This window comes from Mustela putorius, unplaced genomic scaffold, assembly GCF_011764305.1.
Source record: "Mustela putorius furo isolate JIRA1106 unplaced genomic scaffold, ASM1176430v1.1 tig00003853_pilon_pilon_pilon, whole genome shotgun sequence".
NCBI classification, from domain to species: domain Eukaryota; kingdom Metazoa; phylum Chordata; class Mammalia; order Carnivora; family Mustelidae; genus Mustela; species Mustela putorius.
This window is the reverse complement of record NW_025422005.1, coordinates 46,415,072-46,429,215: the sequence shown is the minus strand read 5'-3', so window position 1 is coordinate 46,429,215 and position 14,144 is coordinate 46,415,072. Positions and strand designations below refer to the sequence as shown.

General features: G+C 43.6%; 1 protein-coding gene across 3 annotated transcripts in view; it reads left to right on the top strand.

The window, feature by feature from the left end:
* The window catches only part of DAB1 (DAB adaptor protein 1), a 1,133,694-nt gene that overhangs the window by 331,796 nt on the left and 787,754 nt on the right, over window positions 1-14,144 (top strand). For all 3 annotated transcript variants that reach the window (XM_004751627.3, XM_004751624.3, XM_004751628.3), the window contains exon 3: window positions 5,178-5,331. The gene's annotated coding sequence lies outside the window, so the exon portion shown is untranslated. The remainder of the gene's footprint in view (window positions 1-5,177; window positions 5,332-14,144) is intronic.

Sequence of the window (14,144 nt, the reverse complement as noted above, 5' to 3'; positions counted from 1 at the left end):
GTTCTGTTTTTCTTGTTGCTTCTACACTTTTCCATCTTCTTATGAAAAGAACGATCACCACTTTCAAAGACCATGAACCAATCAGAGTATTTCTCTGTTTTTGTTTGTTTGTTTGTTTCCCCACGCATGGTACACATGGCAATGACCTAGAGAGCTTACACCAGTTTTCCAGTGTGAAGGGCTCCACCCCCAGAGACTGTGACTCACGGAATTGGGTGGTACCTGAACTTAAGGAAGTTGTCAGTCTTCCCCACGTGACTCTAATATGCAGTTTGAGAACCCCTTCTATATTCTGGGCACAGAGTGCGTCATGTACTCACCGGGGCTTTGGAACCTTCTCAGGGAAGGCTGTTCAAGGTTCCCCTGCCTGAAGGTCCTGTGGCAGCAGAGGGCTAGTCCCTTGATGGTCACCAAGACTTTGCTGTGGTCAGATTTAATGAGATAGTCCCAGGCTTGTTACACTGTTGTTTTGTTCATGAAAATTATGTTTTAGCCCTCCGGACATCTAATTTTGCAAATCAGTGTCAAGTACAGAAAAGATTCTGTCACTTGAGAGCAGCACATTCAGTAATTTTAAAGGTCAGAGACCAAATGTGGAAATTAGCTTTCAGCTATAGAAATACATTGACTTACACACAACAGAAAACATGATCTTATGGCATACCGGCTATTGACGCATATATAAATTAGTCCATTAGATGTACTGATACTGATACCTCAAGTGCTTATAATCATAGCCCTCATTTATGGAGTGTCTACTTTATGTCAGCCACTACCTATACGGCAAGGTAGTTTATCTCAAAACCTCATGATCATGCCACAACTAGAAACCTCAGGGTCTTAAAAGGAAGGGAACGTACCTGGGGTAATCCAGCCACAGTGCTAGAGCCAGGATCCCACGCCAGACCATCTGAGCAAATCTCCCATCTCTAGGAGTGCCTGGGTGGCTCAGTCAGTTAAACCTCTGCCCTCAGCTCAGGTCATGATCTCAGGGTCTTGGGATGGAGCCCTGCTTCTGGCTCCCCGCTCAGCAGGGAGTCTGCTTCCCCCTCTCCCTCTGCCCTTCTCTCCCCTGCCCTTACTCTTGCTTTCTTTCTCCCTCCCTCCCCCTCAAATACATGAATAACATGTTAAAACAAAAACAAAAATGCTCCCATCTCTATAGCACAAACTCCTCATCAATGAGAACATTGTGCAAGCAGGAAGCATGCTGTCCTGTGATGGGTGCCCAGGCACAGGGGTCTCCCTGTGTAGGAGAATCTGTCCCTGGAAGCCTTGCACACTAAGTATTCTTTTCTTTTTACAGAGTTGTTGATTTGACAAGTGAAATATGATGATGGCTCGTGTTAATTTGTTGTTGTTTTCTCAGGTGTTGGTTCTGATCAATTTCTGCATTTTGGATTATCTGATTTGAGTGCATTGTATTGGGAGTTAATTCAAAAGACAAGGATGGGTTGGTTTGTCTCTTTGAACTTTTAATCTGGGGAAGGGGGAAAGAATCCTAAACTCTTGAGCTCCGGTTTTAGAGTTTATGTATTAGTCATTGAGGTAGAGAAGAACAAATTCCCAGTCACCCTCACCAGAAGATTACAAAGCATGTTTTGTTTCTTTTTTTCAGTTGGTCAGAAATTCTGTCTGCTGTTTTGCATCTGGGAGCAAAACTGAGCTCACTGGCAAAATGTCTGTTTTGATAAATCGAGAACAAAAAGACCAAAACTAATGACTTCCACAATGGAAGGTACCGTGGGAAATATAATATAGAATAGTGGAATCGGGGGCTTGTTTACTCTGATTCTGTGTATCCATCTGATGGGGAGTATAAATAGTTTTCTTTACACAAAGGGACCCAGGGAATAGTGAATCAGAGAATAATTGACTTGTCTTGGTATGTTTGTGAATGTACATTTTTATCTGATGGCAAATATGCCGTTGGCCTTTGAGTCAGTCACCCACCATAGAATTGCCTCACCTCCTATGCACCACCGAGATTGAGTGCCCATCCCCCTCCAACCAAACATTTCGAATTAGCATTAATCAGCCAATGTTGCATTTGAGGCCCTATGTGAAAGCCACCTACTGCAGCTGAATGCCATTCAGCAGGCAAGAAGTGATTTGCAATATAATTTAAATTAAGAGTTGGTTTCCTTTCCCATTTAGAACACACCAGTATGGAAAACTGGTTGTCAGACATGCTGGCGATGTGCATCCACTTGGCTATTCACTCAGAAAATGAAGTTTCCTGAGACACCGCCGCATCTAATTTATTTTTTATTTTTTCCCCTGTGAAGTTAACTTCAGCTTTTTAAATACAATGGCTACCCAAACCACAGAAAAACGAACACCATTAATTTTAATGCTCATAATGTAATGGAAGGAGATTATATTCAGTTGGGGTTTTTTTTTCCCCCTTTAACAGAATGTTTATTTGCCCCTCTCCTTACAAGTTAATTATTATTTTCCTCCCATAATATTCTGTTTATATCTGAGCAGCCTAACAGCGTGTGTGTTAATGTCTTCAGTTCATGAATTGCTGGTGAGTCTATCATTTTGCAGTGTCTGTCACTAAAACATCAATAGCCTGGCAGTGTGCTGAGTGAATATGCGGCTGATAGGAATGCAGTGGGTTCCTTACAGAACCCTCTCATCTATTTTTATAAAACATTTAGTTTTAGTCGAGTTTCTTTTTTATGCATTGATTGGGATATTGAATGACTTTCCAGTGAATTATGTAGTAGTGAGTTAAGAATTGGTAACTTTTCCTCTTACCATGCAGGTATTTATTTTTAATTCATCTTTTAAATCATTTAATGGGCACTGAGAGTTTACCCTGCTTATGTAAATAGTGTGCTAAGTGGTAGGGATTAAAAATAATTAAGATAAAGTCCCCATCTTCCTAGACCTCCTAGTTCTCAGCAGGAGTCTCCAGGCCTTAAGATGAGGGGTATAAGCGAATTGGGTCTAAGGTAATAGAGGGTGTGAAGGAGGGAGGTTTCCCTGGACAGGGGGCCTTTCAGGAAGACTTTGCAGAACAGGAGATGCTAGTCCTGGTTCCTGCAGGGCTAGGCCTTGAGTTCTTCAAGTTGACGGTGAATAGTGAGTGTGGATGGGAAAAGGCAGTACAAGCAGAGGGAGTAGTGAATGCAAAGTGGGGAAGCAAGCCTTTGGAACCTACTATAGGCTATTTAAATGAGAATAATAGAAGCTGGCATTCAGGTGCTCACCATTTGCCACGCACTGTTCCAAATGTTAGATCTGCAAACTAAAGTAAGCCTTGAAGTTGGTATTATCCCCATCCCCTTTTAGAAATTACAATTTGGAGAGAATTGGTAACTCCATCAGGACCAAGCCTGGAACACAGGTGTTTTCCCTCCAAAGCCAACAAGTTCAATTATTATGCTTGTCACCTCTTTGCCCTTTAGAAACCTCAGTCCTTCTGTGTAGACCAGACGTGCTAATAATGACTGGCATTCAGGACTGTGTCTAAGTGGGGATGGTCATGGTCCGTATCGCATGTGAAGAGGATTAAGTGAGATATGAAATACATGAAATGCTTAGAACAGTGTCTGGTACATAATAAAGCATTTGTTAACTGTTGGTATTATGATGATTAGTGTCTTAGACGTAATTCCCAATAATACTTGGGAATCCCAAGAGTACTTAGAAATTCAACCCCCTTAGGGATAGTGTACTGCAGAAGACATTGGTCAAGAAACACTTTGTGGAGTTGATGGCATTTGATATAGATCTGTCTGGCTTAATGGTAGAATTCGTACAGGTAGGACCTGGGGACAAGGTGAGTATTTTAGCAAGAGAGAATAGAACACAGAAATGCAAGCAGACTGGAAAATTCCATCATATTTGAGAAAAGTAAACTAATTTGATGAAACCAGAAGGCCTGCAAAGAGAAGCAGAGAAAGTAAGATTTAACAGATAGGTACAAGTTATCTACAAATAATGATATTTGTTGAGTGTTTGGCATTAGGTTTTTTTGTTTGTTTGTTTGTATTATTTAGTCACCATAAAAATTTTTCTAGGGTCATAGACTCATTTTTTTCCATTTGAAGAAAATTGAGGTTCAGAGAAGTCCTATATCTTGTATAAGGGTATCTAGCTAACCAGTGTCATAACTTGGACTAGAACCCAAGTCTGTGTTACTTAAAGTACCATGCTTTTTGGACCTTTAGATTTTGCAGCTTTGACCTTTTCTAATACATGATGAATATTTATGGAATGATGTTTTTCTAGTGAGAGTACTAGGAAAAAAAAGTAAGAAAAAGTCAACCTGTTCTTTGTAGAGGTTTGCAGACCAACCCTTAAAGCCCAACATTTTCCCAGTTATAGCCCATGTCTAACTCCATTAAGACAAAAAAAAACTGGCGTCTCTGAGTCTCCATGTCCATATGCACCCTCAGGTTTCCTATTTGCATGTTCCTGATATAATACATACCCTAGGTTATATCCCACCTCTGGAATAAGAGCTAATGGTCAAGAGTTAGGGCCTTGAAGTCAAGAGTTAGGGCTCCGCTCTGCATAACTGTGGTCACCAACAAGTTTCTTGAGTTCTCTGTGTTTTTGTTTCCGTCTATGTTTAGTGGCAATAATAAGTGGGTTGCTGCCAGGAGTAATGGATTAATATATATAAAGACTAAAAACTACTTAAAGTGCTATGCTCATTCGTTAATATTAGCATCATTATTGTCATTATTAGGCCTTATATCTCACGTCTCTTTAAATAAAGAACCAAGACAGGCTCTGTTGGTGAGGGCAAGGGAAAGGTGTTTCTTCATAAACTGCTAAAGAGACTGTAAAATTCTACAGCCTTCCTGGATGGTAATTTGGCAATATCGATCAAAATTAAAAATGTTTTCTTTACCCAATAATTCCATTCTTGGTATTTGTCCTACAGATAGATTCGTGCCCTGTGTACCTTTTGAATTTTAGCCTGTGTATGGATAACCCTGTCCAGATTTTTAAAGTACAGACTGATGAATGTTATTCTTTGTACCTTCCACGTAGTTTGGCACAATGTTAGGCACAGAGACACTGAAAATTCTATTTTGTTGATCGGCTCGGTTCCTTGGGGTCTCCGTGTGAGTGTGAGGACTCACTTTGTATTGCATCCCCCTTTCTCCTTCCTTGGTTTGCTTTCAAAGTGACCGAGACTTCTTGCCCTGCAGCTATGTCCTCGGCTTTTCTCGATGACGATTCCTGACTCGTGGCCCTGGCAGTCTTGGGGGAACCACTGTCCCGTTTCTTCAGTCCAGACCCCGGAGCCTCCTTTCTCTCGGCGTCACCCCCACCCAGTTGACCAAACCACTTTCTCGGACACATGTGAGTACAATGCTGGATTCTTTGATGAGAATACTTCAGATCATCTCCTCCTCCCACGGCATCCTCTTCTCGGGAGCGTGTTTTTGTTTCTCTCAAATGCTGTTCCAAGTCTCCCCCTTTCTGGAACCAGCTGCCTGCCCGCAGTTCACACTCGCACATTCGTTACTCGTTTACTCACGGACTTGTCCAAGGAGGTGTTGCCAGTAGAATCTGGGAACGGAGAGGCACATGCCTTTGTTCTCCTCCCGTGTGGTTCCATTCAGGGCTACTTGTCTCTGACTCAGAATGGAGACTAAATGGATTAGAATAAAACCAATTTAAGGGAAAAAAGAAATGTTCACAGACACAGAAATAGAGATTCCTGCTATCTTGGCTGCCTAAGATCTGCAGGCCTCACCAAGGAATTTAAAAAGTAATGTTTCTTATCATAAGTGACAGAAATATGCTGCTTTCTGCATCAGTAGATATGAAGATTAAAGGGTCTGACCGTATTAAACAATTTTGCACAGCACCAGGCACTCTGGGCGCTGCTCTCTCTGCCTTATTACCCTCATCTTGTGGCTATTTCAGGCCCAATTTAAGAATACAATGCAGTCTGGCTTTGCAAATTGACATCCTTTAATTTAAACTGTCTTGCGGGAGAATTAAGAAATTATGGAACAATTATTCGCCCTCAGTTGAAAGCTGGATGGCATCCTGAGATCCTTGTACATTAACCATTTGAATTGATTAAGTCACATAATTGAATTACACTTTTGCCCCCATAATATCTTGTGGCAAATATGTTGGCGTCGTGTGTTGGGAAAATGCTCTCATAAAAACAGTAGGGGTTGGGGTTGGACGTTGACTTGGGTGTGAAAGAAAACTACCAAGCAGAGTGGGCGGACACTTTGAGATTTTTGTGTGGGAGGTTGATTCGCAGAGCAAGCCGTTCCATCTGGAGTTTAAATGGAAGGTCATAGGTCACGACTATATGTATGATACGGGGGAAGTACGCGTGCCCGGTCTCCCTTGGCACTATCATTCAGCATTCAGCTTAGAGTCTATTACTCATCCTCAAAGCTTTTTTTTTTTTTTTTAAATCGCACCCCTCTTCCTGTGCCGCCATGAACAAAAAAGCTGGGTTTGGTGTACCTGCCTTTGTGCTGCACACTTTTCTATACATGCTTCAATCATGGCACCTCCCACAATGATGACAAGTCTCCTTTACCAGCAACGTGGCTACCGTGTCCCGACTCACCTAGCATGGAATGGTGCCCATTAAGGATTTGTGGAATGAGGTGTTATTTGGAAGTCTCAGTGGTTTCACCCCTAAACTCAATTTTCTGTTGTAGAATGAGAACCAGAAGGAGGTGAAGCCTGTTCGTAATTTTTGAAACAGTGTTCTTAAGTAGGGCTTTTATACCACTCATGTCATTAGGCCATTTCATGGAGGATTTATTAAACACCAACTGTATCCATTTAACAAATGCTTACTAGATACCTATTATATACAAAAGCTAGGGTGAGTGCTAAGGGGAAAAAGTCACCCAAAAACCAAAGACCAAAATATTTCCTGTTCTTTAGAGAAGCTCAAAATCCAGGTGGGGATTGGAGAGGGCAGTGCAGGAAATAGCCCTGGTGACCAAAAGAGCTAGCCGGAGGCTACTGAAGAGTCCAGGACTCGTGAAGAGGGGATGGTACATTCCACTTGATCCCTTTCTGAAGTTTGTTCTGCCCTTGGAGTGTCCCACCCCCACTACCTCCCTGCCCCAGACACAGCGGATGTGTGTGTGTGTGTGTGTTAGAACCCAGCAGAAAAGAGAACTCTGAGACTAATGTCCTGTGGTTGGGCTGGGTTGTGCCTTTCATTTGACAAATGCTCTAACGAGATTTTAAAGCACTCTTCTCCCTGCCTCGTGGCCCACCCCCACCCCCCACAACCCAGCTCCTAGCCTCCCACCACACCATGCAGCCTTCTGGGTCTTCGCATTCTTTGTTCTGCGTGGCTCAAGGATCTCGCTCTCTTTTTCAAAGCTCTTTACCTTTCCTTTACCTTTATCAAAGAACACTCTTGGAGCTTTAAAAAACCCAACTATAGCTCCCCTCCTGAATATTTCTGTGTGGAAGGGATTAATTGGGTCTGTCAAACATTGAACTGTAAAACCTTTAATATTTCTAGAAGGTTTGAAGCCAGCATATTTATCACATGCATCATGGAGAATAATCTTTTTATTAAAAAAATTAAACACTCATGGTAAAATTTCATGGTGGTGAACACTGTGGACGAAAGGCTCGTGCACGGGGCCCAACTGTGATGCTGGAATAGAGATTCTGCTGGGATCTTCCTGTGATGTCACTCCCCTAGAGGACACCCATCATCTACCACACATCCTATTAGTATGAATGTTTTATACTGTGGAATTCTAGAATCTTGGTGCTCAAAGGGAAAGGAAAGTAGGAGAAATGGTTTTTGTTGAGCAGCTACTTTGTGTCAAGGATTGGGTCTGCAAGATTTAAGGCGGTTGCCACATTTTAATTTTCACAATTTTTTAAAAGTTTTATTTATTTGAGAAAGAGAGAGTCAGCGGGTATGAGCTGAAGAGGGGCACAGGAAGAGAAGCTCAAGCAGACCCCCAGTAGAGCCCAAGGATCATGACCTGAGCTGAAACCAAGAGCCTGATGCTCAACCGGCTGAACCACCCAGGCACCCCTTCATAAGAAATTTTTATAGTAGGCCCTATTATAAATGATTTATAGACTGGGAAGCCAAGATTCAGAAAGTGAAGCAAATTTCTCAAGATCACATAAATACTCACTTGCACATCAGAGACTTGACCATAAGCCTGTCTAATTTATTCATTTTATTTTAGTGGCAAACCCCAGGCACGTGTTTAACACAAAGTAGGTGGCCAGCACAGGATTGCCAGAGCCGCTGGGACTATTAGTGCAAAGATTCGTGGGGATTGTTAATGAGAGCTCTTTCTCCCCTACAGGTAGAGAGGCAGTGGAGATTGTTGACATGATTCCGAGAACCTGAGATCTAGGTTTTACGATGTTTAATCCAGCACTGGTAGAGTGTCCCTTAGAGTAGAGAGGGACTCACTTAGCTTTTTATTAATATGACTGGTACAAACACTGTATTTCATTACTTATTTATAAATACTTTCACATGACTCTCCAGTCTTGTGAAATAATATCATCCTTACACCATTTTACAGATGGCCCAAAGACAGGCCAAGTCCTCCTGCCCAGGTCATTCAGCTAGAAGCTGCTGAGTCCTGTTCAGATGCCTCTTCTGGTGCCAAAGCCTCAATCTGCCCAATACTATATTATTTTGAAACCGTTTGATTATTCTTAAGAATTAAAAGAAGAAGCTGGAGAAGACCCATAGAGGCCCATTGGTCTGGCTTTCCAGATTGAACAACTGAGGCCCTGACATAGAGAGTAATGGCATAGAAGCCCCATGCTCTGGGGTAACACAGAGGAAAGAGGGATTCAGTCAGCCAGGGAAGGGGTCCTAGGGCCCCAGGGAAGGCTGCAGTGGGGTGGTGATTTGATGACATCCTGAGGGGAGAAGAAAGGAGGCTCATGGAAGTTAATTCCACAAGTGATACCAACACGGAAGAAAGGCAAGGTCCTGTGGCAACATGACAACACGGTGGCCCCATGGGCGGAGGCCCTTCAAGGAAGCTGCAGTTTGTTGTTTCAATATAATTAGTTGTGTAACTGCATCCTCAGCCTGCCATCCCCCGCACTGCATGCGCGTGTAATTAACCGCCCCCCCCCCCGGGCCTGCCCGTGTCTTCCACACACATCTGCCTCGTGCTCTCGCTTTGCAACCGAGCAAACAACCAAAAGGGAAAGGCCCTGCGGTTGGGGCGATGGACAGTTTCACACTCCCCTCTCCTATGAACACACCCTCTCTGCGTTCACCGCATGTATGGGGAGAAAGTCCAAGATAAAACGGTTTAGAAGGAAGAACGGTTTTCTGCTCCCACGTTGCCTCAAAGGTAACAGACCCATTTCTGGAGCTCTTGGGGGTCGGGGAGATGTTTCCCTGGTTTACAATTAGCAAACTGTCATTAGCGTCAGCGGAAGGGAAGCAACAGTGCTGGAAGCACCGTCTCCTCCACACAGCAGCCTCTGTTCTGAAGGGCGGTCCCCAGCCCTGGCTTTTCTTTCATGTGGAGGCAGGTACACACGCTCTATCTAGGTCACTAAAAAGTGCTTATTTGGGGGGTACAGGGCAGAGGCCAGTGGATGGTCTATGTCAGATGGTAAAGTGGGCCTCGCTTAAGCTTCTTGCCAGTTAAAATCATGGGGCTTTTGTCTGGTTTTGTTTACTCTGTAAATGCACATGAACCCATAGCCAGGTAAGCCCCTTTCTGTGCCGAATGCTAGATTGGGTGCTGTGAGCTACAGAGGACTCCTGCCTCTGTGTCAGCCGTGCTGGTCAAAGGCAGATTCACAGTGGGATACACAAAGAACCAGCTGAGGCTTTTCGGTATGGGAACCTTTGAGTAAATCAGACACTATTAGTTAGAATAAGCAATGCTAGCTGCCTTAACCAACAACCCTTCCCAACCTCATACGCAACACGAAGTGTATTGTTGCACTGAACACAGTCATTCAGGGACACGGATATTTTTCTGTCATCTGTATGCTGTCATCATCTTCAACACGTGGCCTCTAAGGTCTTTGCAGGAGGAGATAAGAGAGGAAAATCATACTTGGGAGATTTTGAGGGGCGTTTTTTTGGAAGTGGCATATGTCACTTCCGCCCACATTCTGCTGGCCAGAATTCAGTCGTACACGGCCCCAATGTAATAGGAAGGGGGCTGAGAAATGTAGCTTAGCCCTGTGCCAAGGATAAAAATGAAATTGCTTAGATCAACACATAGTCTTGTCTTGACATGTTCCCTTAAACTCAGTCCCTATTCAAATAAACGCAAGATCATCTAAAAGACTGCTCTTCATGGGCACTTGAGGAGAACTTTCCAGGCCAGATGATCTTCCAGAGCAGGATGGAAAGTGCTGGTAAGAATCTAATTAACATAAATTATCTGGAAGAACCTGAAATAACCTCCTAACTCTTGACCCCAGAATACCTCTTCTAGTATTTTATCCTAAAAAGAGAGATTACAAGGATTTGTGAATAAATAAGTTTACTTCCACAGTACTTGGAATTTTGAAAAAATATAAATCTGAATTTCCGAAGTTAACAAAGTGTTTCCCTGTTTTCCATACTCAACTAATGTAATCATTAAATAGAACATATTTCTAGTCTAAAATTTAGTGTTTTTACTTTTTTAAAGTATTTTATTTATTTATTTGACAGAGAGAGAGATCACAAGTAGGCAGAGAAGTAGACAGAGAGAGAGGGGGAAGCAGGCTCCCCGCCGAGCAGAGAGCCCGATGTGGGGCTCGATCCCAGGACCCTGAGACCATGACCTGAGCTGAAGGCAGAGGCTTAGCCCACTGAACCACCCAGGCACCCCTAAAGTTTTGTGTTTTTAAAGGCCTATGGACATGAAGGTGGGCTTCAGAACTTTATGTGCAGTAGGATTCCAATTTTGTTGCAAACACATCATAGATACCTAAAAAAGATAAAACACAGTGCATTAAGATAGGAGTGGATTTCTCTGTATAGTAGGATTAGAAGGAATTTTATTTCTCTATATTTTGTTCTTCTAAGTCAGATATTATGATACACATAGTCTCTGTAAATATATAACAATTTTTTCCAAAAAATGAACTACAAAGAGGAATAGCTTTGGACCAGGACTGACTCAGATTGGAGAGAATTATCCCAAGTATTCTAGGAGGGAACATGTGAAGAGTATGTGCAAGCCATGTCCTAGAAATGTCAAGTGCAGAGGGGGCACGGTGGGCTGGAGACCAGAAGGAACTGTACAGGTGGTTTGTGAATTGAAATTAAGGGGACCGACAACATTTTCCTCAACGGGGCTAGAGAGCACAAGTATCAACTGTAACTGACTTTCAAAACTGGAAAATGGAACTGATTTTAAAAAGTTCAGCAACAGGGCGCCTGGGTGGCTCAGTTGGTTAAGCCGCTGCCTTCGGCTCAGGTCATGATCTCAGGGTCCTGGGATCGAGTCCCGCATCGGGCTCTCTGCTCGGCAGGGAGCCTGCTTCCCTTCCTCTCTCTCTGCCTGCCTCTCTACCTACTTGTGATTTCTCTCTGTCAAATAAATAAATAAAATCTTTAAAAAAAAAAAAAAAAAAAAAGTTCAGCAACAGGGCCGTGTTTTCAAATGCTGGCTCTGCTGCTTGCAAACTGTGTGGCTTTTGGCATATGCCTTAACCATTCTGAACCTCACTTCGAAAAGGGACAGAAGACCACCTTATTTATAATATTGCTGTGACATTAAATACCATATTTTCAAATATTTGACGTATTTGAAATAGTTGACCAGGGCTTGAAACGTGAAGGGCTTCAGCAGGTGGACCTAGGAACACAGTCTTTGAATAACTAGAAAACCAGGTAAGGGTGGGATTGTGGTGTGGTGTCCTTGTCAGTACTGAGCAGCTCTTTGTAGCATCCAAGGAGACAGGAGGGACCCAATCCAGCCTGGCACCTCCCACCAACCACGAAGAAGTGCACTTGATGCTAAAGCCCCTCCCTCACTGCAGTTTTTCATACCCCCCCACCCCCAGGCTTTGTTCCAGCCTCTATCCCTACCCCCAGGGAACCATGAAAGGATCACCTGGAGTCTCTCACACTGTGCCACTCACCTAAAATCTGGGGATGCTGTCTTCTTTGCATGTTTACCTTGGCATCCAGGGAGTCAAGGTCACTCCCTATGTTGCCTGCATATCAACTAGAAGAAAGATGGTTTGCCCTCGATGAAATCCTCTAAGACAAATAAGAACAAATATTCAAAGCCAAAGGGATTATGGATTCTTTTCAGACGATCCTGGGTCAGAGGTTCTCAGACAACTGCAGAACGCTACAGAATTAAGGGGAGGAAAGTCAGCCTCCGAAGCTATGACTTCCCTCCACTTAGTCAGCTCAGGCTGCTGTAACAAAAATATCCTAGCCTGTGAGGCTTAAATAATGGACATTTATTCTTCCCAGTTCCAGAGGCCAAATCAGAGTACTGGCAAATACAGTGTCTGGCGAGATCCCACTTCCTGGTTTGTAGTGGCCATCCCTGCGTAGCCTCACATGGCCAAGACAGGAAAGAGAAGATGCCAGCTCTCATGACTCTTCTTAGAAGAGCCTTCCTTCTTAGAAGGGCACTAATCCCATTGGCAAGGGCTCCACCCTCATGACCCAATTATAGCTCAAAAGCCCCACCTCCTAATACCATCATGTAGAGGATTAATATTTCAACACTGGAATTTGGGGAGAGGTGTACACAAACACGCAGTCCCTACCATCATCCCTGCTGCTTGAACACAAGGGTCTGAATCTTTTCCCCAATTCTGTCTGAACATATGTCTCTGATCTGTCTCAGCGTATCATCGCAAATACCACCTCCAGTGACGAATATATCTCCGTGTTAGACACTGTGCCTATGCACTGTCATGCCTGGTGTGTCTGGTTCCCTCCCTGTGTCCTGTGGCCTCCAGCAGGAGCAGTTTTATTTCCCTCTTCTGCTGACTGTTTTCGCTCCCCCTTCCCCACCACCCTGCGCATCTTTATTAAGTGACTGATAAACCAAGCAAAGATGAGATAGGGGTTCTGAGAAGGTGCTATAGGATGTGTTATTGTGGACATCAACACTCTCTTTCCCTGTGCGGTTGAAGTGGACAGATTTGATGATCCTGGAGTGTCCTTGAAATTCAGCCTAAAGGTCTCCAACTTAATTTAAATAGTGCCCAGTGACTTATAAGAGAAAAGAGCATGAAAGAAAATTGCTATGTGTGCAGCTTAGAGACTCCCCCAAATTCTCAGCTGGTCTCTGATTTATGCTGCCCAGAAGCCTGTTGCTGATTATGCTGGATGCCCCATAAATTAATGAGGGCTGGGCTTGGAGGTGACGACGATCGCTGAGTCTCTGGAGCAGAAAATGCAACACTAATACATATGTTTCAGAAATGTCCCTGTGTCTATATGTTTGGAGGAGAAAGTGCTGATGAGGATCAATTTCATATTGACTTTAAATTTTTCAATTGACCCAGAGCTCTTTTTATTAAGTAATGTGCACAAAAACATTTCATCCCAGGCTGGCTTGATGGCTTGGAGAAGTCCCTTCAGAATGTAGCAACCTTATAGAATGAGAAATGCAGTGCATTCATTTGTTCTTTTATTCACCCTTTAATAAATATTAAGCACCTGCTACCTGCTCGATTCTAGATGCTCTCCTAGACTGGGAGCAAGACACAATCTGCCCTCAAGAAATCTAAAATCCAATGAGCTCAACAGGCACTTCGATGACTGCTTCTGACCTAGTGCAGCAGGTTTTGCGAGGTGAGGTGCAGGGGGTGTGGGAGCATGGAGGAAGCATCCCACACTGCTGAGTGAGCGAGGGAATGAATGGATGAATGAATGAGTTGGCCTCAAACTGAGATTTGTAGAGAAGTAGGAATTGTAAAGGGCTAAGGAAACAGCACATGCAAAGATAGGAACATGTGATGTTTTAAATATAGCCCAGGTGTGTGAGGAGAGGCAGAAGGAGGCCTCCAGGTAGGCAAGAAGTAGACACTAACAGGGTGTTAGGGTACCACCTGTACAAACAGACACACTGGAAAGGCCTTTGCACCCCTGGAGAGGGCAGGTCTCAGCACGCAATGAATGGCTTATCTGGGTACATAGTTCTGTGTTTAGAGAGGAGATCATACATATAGGTGGTGGTTAGCCTAGG